The 13,236-nt window shown below is 45.7% G+C and overlaps 1 protein-coding gene across 23 annotated transcripts in view; it reads right to left on the bottom strand.

Moving 5' to 3' along the window:
• LOC100894999 (uncharacterized) overlaps positions 1-10,441 on the bottom strand; it is a 36,847-nt gene extending 26,406 nt beyond the window's left edge. For 13 of the 23 annotated variants that reach the window (XR_013529305.1, XR_013529306.1, XR_013529308.1 and 10 more), the window contains exons 1-2: positions 10,190-10,441; positions 5,078-5,348 (exon numbers count right to left, since the gene is read on the bottom strand). The gene's annotated coding sequence lies outside the window, so the exon portion shown is untranslated. Of the gene's footprint in view, positions 1-5,077; positions 5,349-9,659 lie in introns of all 23 variants that reach the window. The other 10 variants (XR_013529307.1, XM_078355479.1, XM_078355478.1 and 7 more) reach the window with 2 other exon arrangements.
• Between the last annotated feature and the right edge of the window lie 2,795 nt (positions 10,442-13,236).

The raw sequence follows: 13,236 nt of genomic DNA, 5'->3' as shown, positions 1-13,236 counted from the left end.
GTCACTAGCCCAGAGCAAGTCATCCAGCTGTTGGTAACAACCAGTAGGGGGACCAGGCCATCCACTGAGGTCATCTCCATGCAGCATGAGCCACTTGCTCTAATGAAGTCACTACACTTCTCATATCTCACTAGTCACTAGACTGAGAGTTCTGTGAAAGCTGAGATCGTATTCTACTCATCTCTGTGTTCATGATTCCCAGCTTAGGGTCTGGCACTAAGGAAGTTCTCAGCAGTGCTCACTGAAGATAGAATAAAACTGACTACAGACATCCAATCCCATCACTGACATTCCTCTCCAAAATGTCCTACCAGGGATGCTATAATTTCTCCCAAGATGCAGCAAGTGCCCCTCCTATACCTGTCGACCCCTGCTCTACACCAGTCATGCCCCAGGATCTTCTTCTGTGGGACACTGGAGGAAAAATGGGACTGCTCTGAAGAATCCCTCTTATGGTTCCCCTTGTCCTTAGGAGCAATGTATTCACCTACACTCCCATCCTCTAGGCTGCCATGACACCCCACTTTTGGAGAACTACTATATTTTCTTGAAATCATGTCTTTGTTTTCTTTCTCATGGGCTTCTGTTCCTTGGGGAAACTACTATCTGAACCCCAAGTGCTTAATACAGTGTAGAGAAAATTAAACACCCAGTAAATACATCACATAGAGACCCTCCTCAACTGAAAGTGCAGAGGAACTTTCTCCACTGTAAGTAGCACTGCCTCATATACTGGCAAGAATCACTTACTCTGGCACCTGACCTAGGGCAGAACGGTTTAATGTAAGAACGGACATCTCTAACCCTTCTCCAAGCATGGTTATTCCCTCTAATCCACACTGACCTGAAGAGCATCCACTGCTACGGCAGCCCCGAGGTCAAGTATTAACCACATAGTAACAGGATGCCACCACAATTTTGATCTGGGGCTGTTGCATCCTAACTTTAATAAAATTTAATGAACTTTGGTTTTTAGAAAAATTCTAGGTAAATTGAGCTAATAATTCGGATAAATTGAGCTAATAGTACAGCAAAGATGCACCAATTCAAAGAGAGCCATAAACAGGAGTACTGTTATGTTTCCCCAAAAACATCCCTAGAATGCAACCTCTTCTCCATTAGTCAGAAAAGGAAGACAACAGTCCACTATATAAAGTCCCAAACACAGGAAAATGTAAATACAATGAAGTCGGTTATCCAAATATTTATTCTATTCAGATCTGATCACGGGGACTAGGGATTAGGAAATGATTACAAAGAGGCTCAAGGGAATTTGGGGAAGCCAAAAATGTAGTGAAATAGAACTCTGCTGATGGCTGCACAATTCTATAAATCAACCTAAATGATTAAGCTGTACACTGACAATGGGTGACTTTTATTACAAGTAACTCTTTAAATGAACTTCTGGGTTTCCACTCCAACATGGAAAGAGCTAGGTAGTCATCACTCATCCTGACAGCTAGAGAAAAGCTGAACAAACTGAAAGTCAGCTCTTCTAGGCTGGACCAGAGAAGTGAGGTCACAGGGAAAACTGCCACCCTAAAACTGAGAGACAGACTAACCCACGAAGAGTCACAGCTCACCAGGAAGAGAAGCTACTGGGGCCAGCCACTGGGAGGAGCACTTAAATGATATTCACAGATTACCAGCAGCTGAGGGTGGCCTGCCTTGAGCATTAAAAACTCCTTGAAGACCAAACTAAGGGGGAATCTCACACATTACCAAGTTTGACTACAACACTTTCAATCAGGTTGTCATGATGAAGTTCAGAAAAAAAACCCTCAAGTTGATACTACCAACTTCAGAACTTACCAGAAAGCTACAGAAACCAAAACAGCATGAAGTTGGTGAAAAGAGGAAAAACACAGAAATAAGATCTATGGAAAAGAACACAGAGCCCAGAAACTGGCCTACATCCAGTCCACGGATCTTTCATAAAGGTTTAAAGACATTTAAAACAGCAAGGATAGCCTTTCCAAACAATGGTGCTAGAACAGCTAGACAACCAAATGCAAAACCAATCAATCAATCAATCAATCTAGGTGTGCATGTTATGCCCTTCATAAAGTGAATCTTACACCTAAATGTAAGGTGCAAAACCATGAGAATCCCAGGAGATCACACAGGAGAAGAGCTTGGGAACTTGGGTTCGAGGATGACTTCTTAGATACAACACTCAAAAGCACAATCCACAAATGAAAAATATAAAGTTGAGCCTCTGGAAAATGAAAACCTTCTGCCTGTGAAAGACACTGTGAAGATAATGGAAAAAGCAAGTCAAAGACGGGGAGAAAATATTTACAAAATAATCTGATAAAATGCTGCTGTCCAAAATATATGAAGAATTCTGAGAACTGAACAACACAAGGCAAACAAATAACAACAACATGTGAAAGATCTGAGCACACCAAAAAAATACGCAGATGGCGCATAGGCATATAGAAAATGCTCAAAATCATTGCTCATTGGGGAATTGCACATTAAAACAACGAGCTATCACTGGAAACCTATTAGAATGGCTAAAATGCAAAAAGGGAAACACACTGAATGCTGTCAAAGATGAGGAGCAGCCAGAACTCTCCATAGCTAGTGAAAATCAAAATGTACAGTCACTTGGGAAAACTGAAGTTCACTCAAAATCCTGCACGTGAGTACTTAGAGCAATTTTATTCATCGGTGTCAAAACTTGGAAGAACCAAGATGTCTTTCACCAAGTGAATGAATAAATACACTGTGCTGTAGCCATACAATGAAATCTAATTCAGTGATTTTTTAAAATGAGCCATCAAGCCACAAACACATGGAGGAAGTTTAAGTCCATCATGTGAGCAAGAAGCCAGTCGGGAAACCTATATACTCTATGATTCCAACTGTAGGACATTCTTGAAAAGTCAAAAAGATAGAAACAGTGAAATGATGAGTGGTTGTCAGGGGTGGAGGAGAGGAGGCATGAAATGGTGAAGCACAGGGTATCTTCAGCAGTGAAACTATTTTGCATGATGCCGTATTGGGGATTCATGACATTATGTAATTGCCAAAACTCAATCTGTGAAAACTCAAAGAATGAACTCTAATGTCCACTATGAACTTTAGTTACTAATGATGTATCAATATTGGTTGGTCAATTGTAACAGATGGACCACACTCATATGACATACTAATTGGAAAATTGTGTGCTGGAAGTCAGGGGACCCTGGGAGAACTCTCTGTACTATCTACTCAATTTATCTGTAAACCGAGAACTGCTCTAAAAAATAATGTCTATTAAGTTTTTTGAAATTAGGAGGCAGCAGACCCAAATCAGGTTTTGGTGGCATCCGGTTCTTGTGTGCTTAGTACTTGGCATAGAAGTGCACCAACCTAGAGTCAGAGCAGCTGGAGATTTCGATGCCTGTGCCTTTTGCCTCTATTGCTGGGGTGCCCTTGGAATACAGATAGCAGATCAGTTAGACGGAAGCAACCTCAGTGATCTAGATAATGCAAGTGTCTGGTAAGGACAGGGACAAACCATCCAGGTGGGCAGAACTTAATGAAGACTACAAACACCTGAGACTCAGCAGCTGCCCCAGGGGCACCCACAAATCAAAAGAGAAGGAGGCTGGGAGGGGCTGAGGGATACGGGATGACTTCCCTGCCTGAAAGACAGAAGTAGCTCCAGAGATTTTGGTAAATAATGTGGGTTTCAGTACAGTGTGGTCTATTCAAAAAGTTTAAAAGAAAGAAAGAGAGAGAAAGAAAAAGAAAAGAGAAGGATGGAAGGCAGGGAGGGAGGGAGGGAGGAAGGAAGGAAGGAAGGAAAGAAAGAAAAGAAACAGGCATGAAAGGAAAGAAGGAAGGAAGGAAGGAAGGAAGGAAGGAAGGAAGGAAGGAAGGGAGGGAGGCAAGAAGGAAAGAAGGAAGGAAGGAAGAAGGGGAGAAAGGAAGGAGGGGAGGGAGGAAAGAGGGGAGGGAGGGGGGAACAAATGAACTTACACAATGATGAGAAGATCCAGAGGGACTTACACCACCAATATTTTCCATTAACAGGAACATGCTAACTAGTTATTAGAGAGACACGCACTACTATAAAATCATATTCTGTGACCATGATGTACAATTCCTTCCTCCTTTTCTGAAACACATTCTGTCTCTGGCCTGTTTCCAGTGACACTGAGTCCTCCCTTTGGAAAAATTCTGGCACCCACAGGAATGACATAAGACAGTGGACCCCAGAATACCAGGCCATGACCTTCCCTGCTACTCCTTGTCCACCCCAGAAGCTGCGTGGCTGCAGGTGGGGGTCTCAGCCCCTGGGTCTGACATCATCCCTTTGCCTTGCCCACTGGGCTTCTCTCCTTGCACCGGCTCCCACTCCCCCAGGACCTGGCAGGTGACCACCTGAGAAGGACACAAACAGGCCACGCTGCTTTCTTTCTTCCCCTCTTGATGCCTGCAGTGGTGGATTCCATGGGGTAGTGACCTGATATTTACTCATTATGGTGCCCCTAGCCCAGAGCAGGGCCTGGCAACTAATAGCCACCATGTGAATGCTCAGTGAAAGAAGGTGTCCACTACAAGGTCCTGAGGAACCAAGAATTCCACTGTGGCCCATCAGTTTTAAGTCCTACACGATTCTAGGATGGGAGCTGTGAAAGGCCTTCAAAAGTGGCCACTCTCTGAACCATTATACTGGCAGCTGAGCCATGTTTCCCCATCCTGGACACATCTAGAGGGCACCACCTAAATCCACACACATCTCCCCACCCAGGATGGTGCAGGGGCCCCCTGGGAAATGCGGGTGGACGGGAATACCATGAAAGCTGAAGAGGAGAAAGCAGGGTGGAAAGAGAGAGAGAAATGGGGATGGAGACTGGGGGTTAGAGGGGAAGAGAGAGGAGAGGAACACAGATCCAGCCACTGAGGAAAAGGCCTGAAGAGAACACTGTCCTCTCCTGAAGTCAAATAACTTCCACCTGACCACGCGCTGCAGGTCGTGGTGGCACATGCTGGTCATGCTGCAATGTTTAGGGTCCATGGCATCTTCTTTTTGCATTTGAGTCATAATAGAGAGAGGACTCTCTGACCTCATGATTTTTACCTGTTGGATCTGGCAGCTCTTCATGTCAGCCCACACCATGTGAGGCTGCTCTTGGTGCCGCGAATGGGGAAGATTCTACATCAGTGCCTCGGAGAGTCCACTGCAAGTCCTGGACAGCGGGAGTCGGTGGTACTCCAGCATGGAGGCTGAGAGCACACAGCACTGAAGCTCCAGACACCCTCAGGAGGACAGTAAAGGACAACGTGCCGGTGAGAGCCTGGGTCAGCAGGAACCTTCGCCTGGGTCTGGACATGCTTTGCCTTCATATTGGCTATGACATAATAGACAGAAATCAAGGTTAACATTGAGATTCAGCACTTGGGCAACTTTAAGGATGGAACCGCCACTTATTGAGACTGGGAAGAGGGAGAAAGGAGCAGATTGAAAGGGGGCGGGACTAGAGTGGTTTCTGTCATATGTAATCAACAGTCCTGAGCAGCCTGGGAAACACAGTAAGTCCCTGTCTCTGAAAATAAAAAATTAAAAATCAGCCGAGCATGGTGGCGCACACTTGTAGTCTCAGCTACTCTGGAGGCTGAGGCAGGAGGATTCCTTGAGCCTTGAGTTAGAGGTTACAGTAGCTATGATGGCACCACCACACTCCACCCTGGGGGGCAGGAAAAAAGAGTCCTGACTGATTGCTTGAGTAGCCAGAGAAAGTGCTTACTTTTCACAAAGTACTATTTGAGGCAGATCTCAGTGAACAGGAATCCTTTCTCTCTGTTAGGAGGAGAGTGTGGGTGTGGTTAGTTAATGCTGATTGAACTATCTTTGGAGCTCATCTCCTGCTCTGTCTGGTCTATTTATACATGGATATTCTATCTGCTGTCTCACTGAGCTTTGCTAGTTCATGCTGCAGTAACAAAAGCCCCCGAATCTCAGCAGCTACACGTACAAAGGTGGATTTTCACTGACATTTCCTTTTGTGGCAGGTTGACTGTGGCTCTGCTCTATACAAGCTATTTGATTTGTTAGACGGTGCAAGCTGTGATACTTGGACAATTGTCGGATGTGGTATCAGTATGTTCATTCATTCATCTAACAAATATTCATTCAATATCCTGTTTCATACCAGGCAAGGTCAAGTACTGAGAATACAGTAGTGAATAAGGGATAAGATTTCCAATTTCCAAGAGCTTATACTGAAAATGAAATTAAACACATGCAAAATAATCATAACAATAATGAATACCATATTCATAAATAATAGATTTTAGTAAATATTTTAAACTAGAAATATATAAAAATTATTAAACTAAAATGGCCAGGTGTGACGGCTCACAACTTTAACACCAACACTTTGGGATGCCAAGGTGGGAGGATCATTTGAGCCCAGGAGTTTGAAACCAGTCTGGGCACCATAGGAAGGAAGGCACTGTATACAAAAAATAAAAAAAGAGCCGGGCCTGGTGGTGCATGCCTGTAGTCCCAGCTACTAAGGAGGCTGAGGTGGGAGGACTGCTTAAGCCTGAGAGCTCAAAGCTACAGTGAGCCATGATCAGACCACACCACTGCACTCCAGCCTGGGCGACAGAGCGAGACCCTGTCTCAAGAGAAAAAAAGATTTTTAAGGAAAAAGAAGCAATTTAATCAATGTAGTCCTGAAACTACTATGTAGAATACTATTGTCTACATCACATCACATCAGCCCTTTAAATGGCTTAACACTTGTTTAGGTATGATCCCTAAAGTTTTCCTGGTAATTAAGGACACGTAAGGACAATTAAGTAGAAAAGAGTTACTGCCTTGACAGGAAGATTGTAAACATTTTTAAAAGACAAATAAATAAAAGTCAAAACTGTAGCTCTGTGAGGCCCAAATAACATCTAATTCAAGTCACAATGAACGTCTAGCAATCATTCTGAACACCATATAATTCACTTAATGCATTTTGCCTGAACGTCCAACAGATCTGACTTACCAACACCTGTATGTAGCCAAGAAATTGACAATCATTTATAAATTATCACCTATGACTCCATCTGCTCTACCCACTTTTACAAATCATTTATTTATTTTATTTTGTAAAGATGGGATCTCACTATGTTGCCCAGGTTGGTCCAGAAACAGACACACACTAACTTCATAAATCAGATGACCATACAGCCATCCAATTTATGAAAAAAAAGTGCCCTACAGTACAGAAGGGCAAGGATGGTCTTTTCAATACATGGTGCTGGATCAAGCAGTCACATCCATGTAGTAAAAAGTGAATCATGACCAGGTGCGGTGGCTCAAACCTCCCAGCACTCTGGGAGGCTGAGGCAGGCAGACTATTTGAGCCCAAGAGTTTGAGACCAACCTGGGAAACATATTGAATCCTCATCTCTACATAAAATACAAAAATTAGCCAGACAATGGTGGCACATGTCTATAGTCACAGCTACTCAAGAGGCTGAGGTGAGAGGATCACTTGAGCCAGCAGGTAGAGGCTGCAGTGAGCTGAGATCATGCCACCACACTCCAGGCTGGGCAGCAGAGTGAGACCCTGTCTGAAAAATAAATGCATAAACTAAAATAAAATTGCTATAAGGTTAACACAGATGTGTTCGTATTCTTACGTTAGGCATTGATTTCTTAAACAGGACACAAAAAGCAGTCACTATAAAGGAAAAGATTGATCAAGTATAATTTTATTAAAATTAAGAAACTCAGCCTGGGTGCAGTGGCTCACGCCTGTAATCTCAATACTTTGGGAGGCCAAGGAAGTGTATCACTTAAGCTGAGGAATTCCAGACCAGCCTATGCAACGTGGCAAAACCTCATCTCTACTAAAAGTACAAAAAAAGAGCTGAGCATAATGGTGCTCCCCTGTAGGTCCCAGCTACTTGGGGGCTCAGGCAGGAGGATCACCTGAGCCTTGGGAGGTCCAGGTTGCTCTGAGCTGTGATTCTGCCACTGCACTCAGCCTGGACAACAGAGTGAGATCCTGTCTCAAAAAGAAAAAAAACAACTAGAGAATCTCCATTCATGTAAAAACACCGTTAAAAGAGTGAAAAGGCAAGCTACAGTTTGAAAAAAGAGAAATGCCATACATATATATTCTAGAAAGGACACATATCCAGAATAAAGTATTACAAATCAACAGAACAGCATATCAATGAAAACAGGATACAAAGATTGAGCAGACACTTCACAAAAGAGGACATATAAATGATGATCAAAAATACTCAATCGCAATACCAGGAAAATGCAAAATGAAACCACACTGATCTATTACTGCACCTCTACTTGAATGGCAAAATAATTTTGAACTGACAAGCATCAGCAAGGATGTGGGGAAACCGGAACAGTCCCTGCTAAATGGCACAACCACTTCGGGAAAATGTTCAACAATATCTGATACTAAAGTTTTATCATTCATGTACCTCTAAAACCAACAATGCCACTCCTACATATAAACCCCAATCTAGTAATGTTCTATTTCTTGATCTGTGGTGGTTCACTTAGTAAAAATTCATTACCTGTACTTTTTTTTTTTTTTTTTTTTTTTTTTTTTAAGAGACATGGTTTCACCATGTTGGCCAGGCTGGTCTCAAACTTCCGACCTCAGGTGATCCACCTGCCTCAGCCTCCCAAAATGCTGGGATTACAGGAATGAGCCACCATGCCCAACCTCTGCCATCCAGGCCAGAGTGCAATGGCATGATCACGGCTCACTGCAATCTCAACCTTTTGGGCTCTAGTGATCCTCCCGCATCAGCCTCCCGGGTAGCCAGGACTACAGGCACACACCACCACACACAGCTAATTTTTGTATTTTTAGTAGAGATGGGGTTTTGCCACATTGCCCAGGCTGGTCTGGAACTGCTGGGCTCAAGTGGTCTGACCATCTTGACCTCCCAAAATGCTGGGATTACAGGTGTGATCCACTGCGCCCGCAACACCTGCACATTTAAAATTGTGAACTTCTCCTGTGTACGTCAAGAACTTTTCGAAGATTTCTTTGACACAAAGTTCTCAGAACTCTTAAAGCTAGAATTTTAGAATCAAAAAAAAAAAAAAAAAAAAGCTTCAGGTTCACTGGTGAAATTTTACTAGGAAAATATAAAAACAAAAAGAAAGCAACTGACGCATATCACCTCAGAACAGAGATTAAAAACTACCAGCAGATCACTTTAACTTCCTCCAGCCCTGGGAGTCATTCCTTCCGCAAAGAAAGGATGGACAACACTGTAACCCGAAGAAAAGATGGCACTGCAGGAAAAGACTTCCCGTCGGAAGCAGCTTTACCAGCAAAACACAGCAGGAAAGCGAGGAAACCATTCCAAAAGTCCTGCTTGACTCCTGGGTGAGAGGATGCCAAATGAGATCATCTAAGAGGCCCCACAGACAGACAGACACACAGAGACAGACAGACAGAGAGACAGAGACAGACAGACACACAGAGACAGACAGACAGAGAGACAGAGACAGACAGACAGACAGACACACAGAGACAGACAGACACACAGAGACAGACAGAGACAGACAGACACACAGAGACAGACAGACAGACACACAGAGACAGACACACAGAGACAGACAGGGAAATCACAGCAAGGCTTTGGAGCACAAACAGCAGCACCACAATCCAACCTACTGCAAACGCTGCGGTTAATTTCAGGCTTGCCCCGCTAGTCCTCAGGCGATTCAGTGACGGCTGCAAACGCTCCTCTAGCGCATCCTGGACCTGGCACGCCAGGCTTGCCCGCCACCAGGCTGGAGACAGCGCCAGGCGCGGAATCCCGGACCCCAATAAAGATGCAACTTCGCAAGTCAGGGGCCAGAGCGCTCTCGCCCCGCAGGTCCCCAGAGGGAACCGATTTCTGACCTCGAAGCTGGGGCGCAGGGTCAGCGCCCTCCACAGGATTTACGAGGACCTGCCCCCGAAGCTGCTCCGTCCCTGCACCCCCTGGGATGCCACAGGAAGACACCCCGCGAGTTTCTTACCCCGCGCCCACGAGAGGAGGGCGGGCGCCAGCGGCGGGAGAAGAATCGAGCGCAGGAAACGGGCCCCGGCGCCCGCCCCGCTCGCGCGGCAACACTTGCTGGGCCCCCGCCAGACGCGCCGCGACCCTGCCGTGCACCCACGCGGCCCGGACTCACCGGGGTCAGGCTTGGCGCCCTCACCTCGGAACCGCTGGGCGGACTTCACCGGAAACGTTAACTTCCCGTGGAGATGGCCGCCGCCCGGCAGCGCCCCCGCCTGCTCCTGGCTCCGCAGGTCGCCCTTCTGCCGTTGACAAAAGCATCGCGCTCACTCAGAAACTCCAGCGCCCGGGGACCCGCATCTACGCCTCCGGGCACCGCCGTCTCAACCGCCGCCCGGCCCCTCCCGCAGCCCGCGGGCTCCTCCAGGTCGCCCGGCTGAGAGCCCAAAGCGCAGGCGCGGGCCTTAAAGGGCCCGTCCACCTCAAGGGCACAACCTTGTCAGGGGCCGCTGGCGGATGGACCAGTGAGGCAAGAACCGGGAAATCCCGCCACCCCTCCGCCTCTCTTTCAAAGCACCGGCCCGGAATCCTGAAAAGCGCTCATTTCCTGGCAACTGGAACCGCCCCTAGCAGGTTAAAGCGGCAGGAAACACACCCCCTGGGGGCCCGAGCGAACCCGCTCTTAGGACTGCAGGTTTGGCGCTGCCGCCAGGCAGGGCACCCGGTGCAGACGCGCAGGCTTCACAAGGCAGTCCCCAGATCCCCCAGAGGCGGCCTTAGGTCACTCTCAAAAACAATAATGAGCGTGTCAATGGCACTTGTAGTTATTTTCTAACTTAAATTTAGAACAGGTTTTGCAGATGGACTTCCACTGAAATAAGCCTTTCAGAAGAGAAAAACCTTTTGTTAACAACATTAAGAGACACCAAGAGATAGGAAGTAGAGCCGTGCTGTCCATCCAGCTAAAAACTGTAATAAAGTTGACATTTTATCTGAGGCAAATGTTTGCCTAAGTAGGTCGTGTCATTATTTAAAGTCAGTTTCAATTAACAATGTCATTGCAACTGAATCCATCTTGTATAAGAAAACTAAGCTATAGCCCTACCTCTCCCCTCCTGTATTCCATCCATCAGCGAATCCTACTGGTTTTTGCCGTGCAAATTGTCCTTGAGTCTGTCCTCCTCTGTCTCCTCCATCACCACACTAGTCTAGGCTACCTTCACCTGGGGAGTGAGGGTGGAGAAACTCCTGGCCTGGTCTTCTTGTGGTTTACACGTATCCCCCTTATCACCTCTCTAATCTCAACACAACAGGCAGAGTCGCTTTTTCATAACATAATGTGACCCTGTCACTTCCCAGCCTAAACCACTTAAACACCTTCCCATTTTCCTAGACAAAACTTCCTGACTAACCAAGCCCTGAATGTCCAGGCGCCTTGCCCACCTCTCCATCTCTTCTCACTGCTCAGACCAATTCCATCCTGCACTCTCTGCTCCAGCCAAACTGGCCTCTTTTATTCCCTATTTTCCAGGTTCTTGGCCTCCACAGAGCTGTTGCTCGTGGTTTGCTCTGTGCCTGAAGGTTCTTCCAACCCTCATCCTTCTGACATCAAGAACAGTCTCCACCTCTGAGAAGCACATTCCCACCTCCCTATGGTGGTCCCTTACTCCATCACATTGCATGAACAATACATCCAACAAACTTCTACCAAAAATGCTCTTAGTAACCTCATTTTTATTCTAAGGAAAACCTGGGTAAAACACAAACCTTCATCCTCAGAAGAATTGAATACCGACTGTTACATAGTCATAAAACGATCCCAGAAGTTCACTCTATAACATCAAAACCAGAAACCTCACTGATGCCACTGATGGAAAAAATCATGATGCAAAAATGACAGAGAGAGAGAGACTGTGCTATAGCCATAGTAGTGGGTAAAAGCCAAAGAGCTTAATTTCTATCATGATATTCAACAGAAGAACTGAAGGAACATGAGCCAATAGCTCCAAGGGTCCAGGTCTGCACTAGGTGCCTGCTGGGTGCAGGGTTCTCTCGGCTCCCACAATGCATCTCAGATGGGCTAATTGTTATGGATATGGCCCCTGCAAAATCTATCAAAGAATAATAATTTCCATGCTAATTTACCATTTTTAGGAGGGAGAATGAGCGTGAGTTTGGTTTTGTCAAATAAAAGCAAAATCAAGATTATGAAGAGGAAAAGGGAGAAGAAAAATATCCCCTGGGACCTTTGTGATTTTTCTCCCCTTGGATAAGTGACTTGACAGACAGCTTTCAAAGAGGTCAGTGTGGCCCATCTTCTCCAGACCCATGTGACTTGGTCACCACAGAAAACAATTACAGATGTTGGAGGACTTTAAAATATCTTAAACGCTTAGCAGTTCACCGTATTTTGCCGAGTATCTGTGTGTGATGTCCACCATGTCCTTCTGTTGTCCACCCCCTCGGTTAAGCCAGGAGGGCGCCTCTCCCCTCAGTGGAATATCATACATCGATGAGTAGAAAGTTTGCTGTGGCAGCAAGTAAGTGACAAAAGAGACCTTGATAGAATTGGGAAACAAATTGGAGTATGATTTGGTCCTGCCCCCTCAGAAGATAAGTTTGCAGAAGGTATTCACATTAGAAGCATTGAATAAAGACTGTAATGTAAAAATGGTACATCCGGTTCTCTACACTATAGAAACACCTGCACGAGTGACCAAAGAAATGTGTACAATAACGGTGGGGACTGCAGCATCATTTGTCATCCTAACACCATGAAACATGCCTCATTTCAAAAAAATTTATATTTTTGAGAGCAAGTCGCACTCTTGTCCTCCAGGGTGGAGTGCAATGGTGTGATCTCAGCTCACTGCAACCTCAGCCTCCTGGGTTTAAGCCATTCTCCTGCCTCAGCTTCCCAAGTAACAGGGATTACAGGTGCCTGCCACCATGCCCGGCTAATTTTTGTATTTTTAGTAGAGACAGGGTTTCACCATGTTGGCCGGGCTGGTCTCAAACTCCTGACCTCAGGTAATCTGCCTGCCTCAGCCTCTCAAAATGCTGGGATTACAGGTGTGAGCCACCAAGACTGGCCTTCATAAACATTTGTAAAGGGTTAAATAAATTACACAAACTGAGGAAGAAATGCTGTTTTCACCAACCATGGCGAGGATCAGCATGAAAATGACCGATTCCACTGGTCACATTATTGATAGAGCAATCAGTAAACCCAGGCACATCGTGGGG

This window comes from Callithrix jacchus, chromosome 18 (assembly GCF_049354715.1).
Source record: "Callithrix jacchus isolate 240 chromosome 18, calJac240_pri, whole genome shotgun sequence".
NCBI classification, from domain to species: domain Eukaryota; kingdom Metazoa; phylum Chordata; class Mammalia; order Primates; family Cebidae; genus Callithrix; species Callithrix jacchus.
This window is presented reverse-complemented; position numbering and strand designations above follow the sequence as displayed.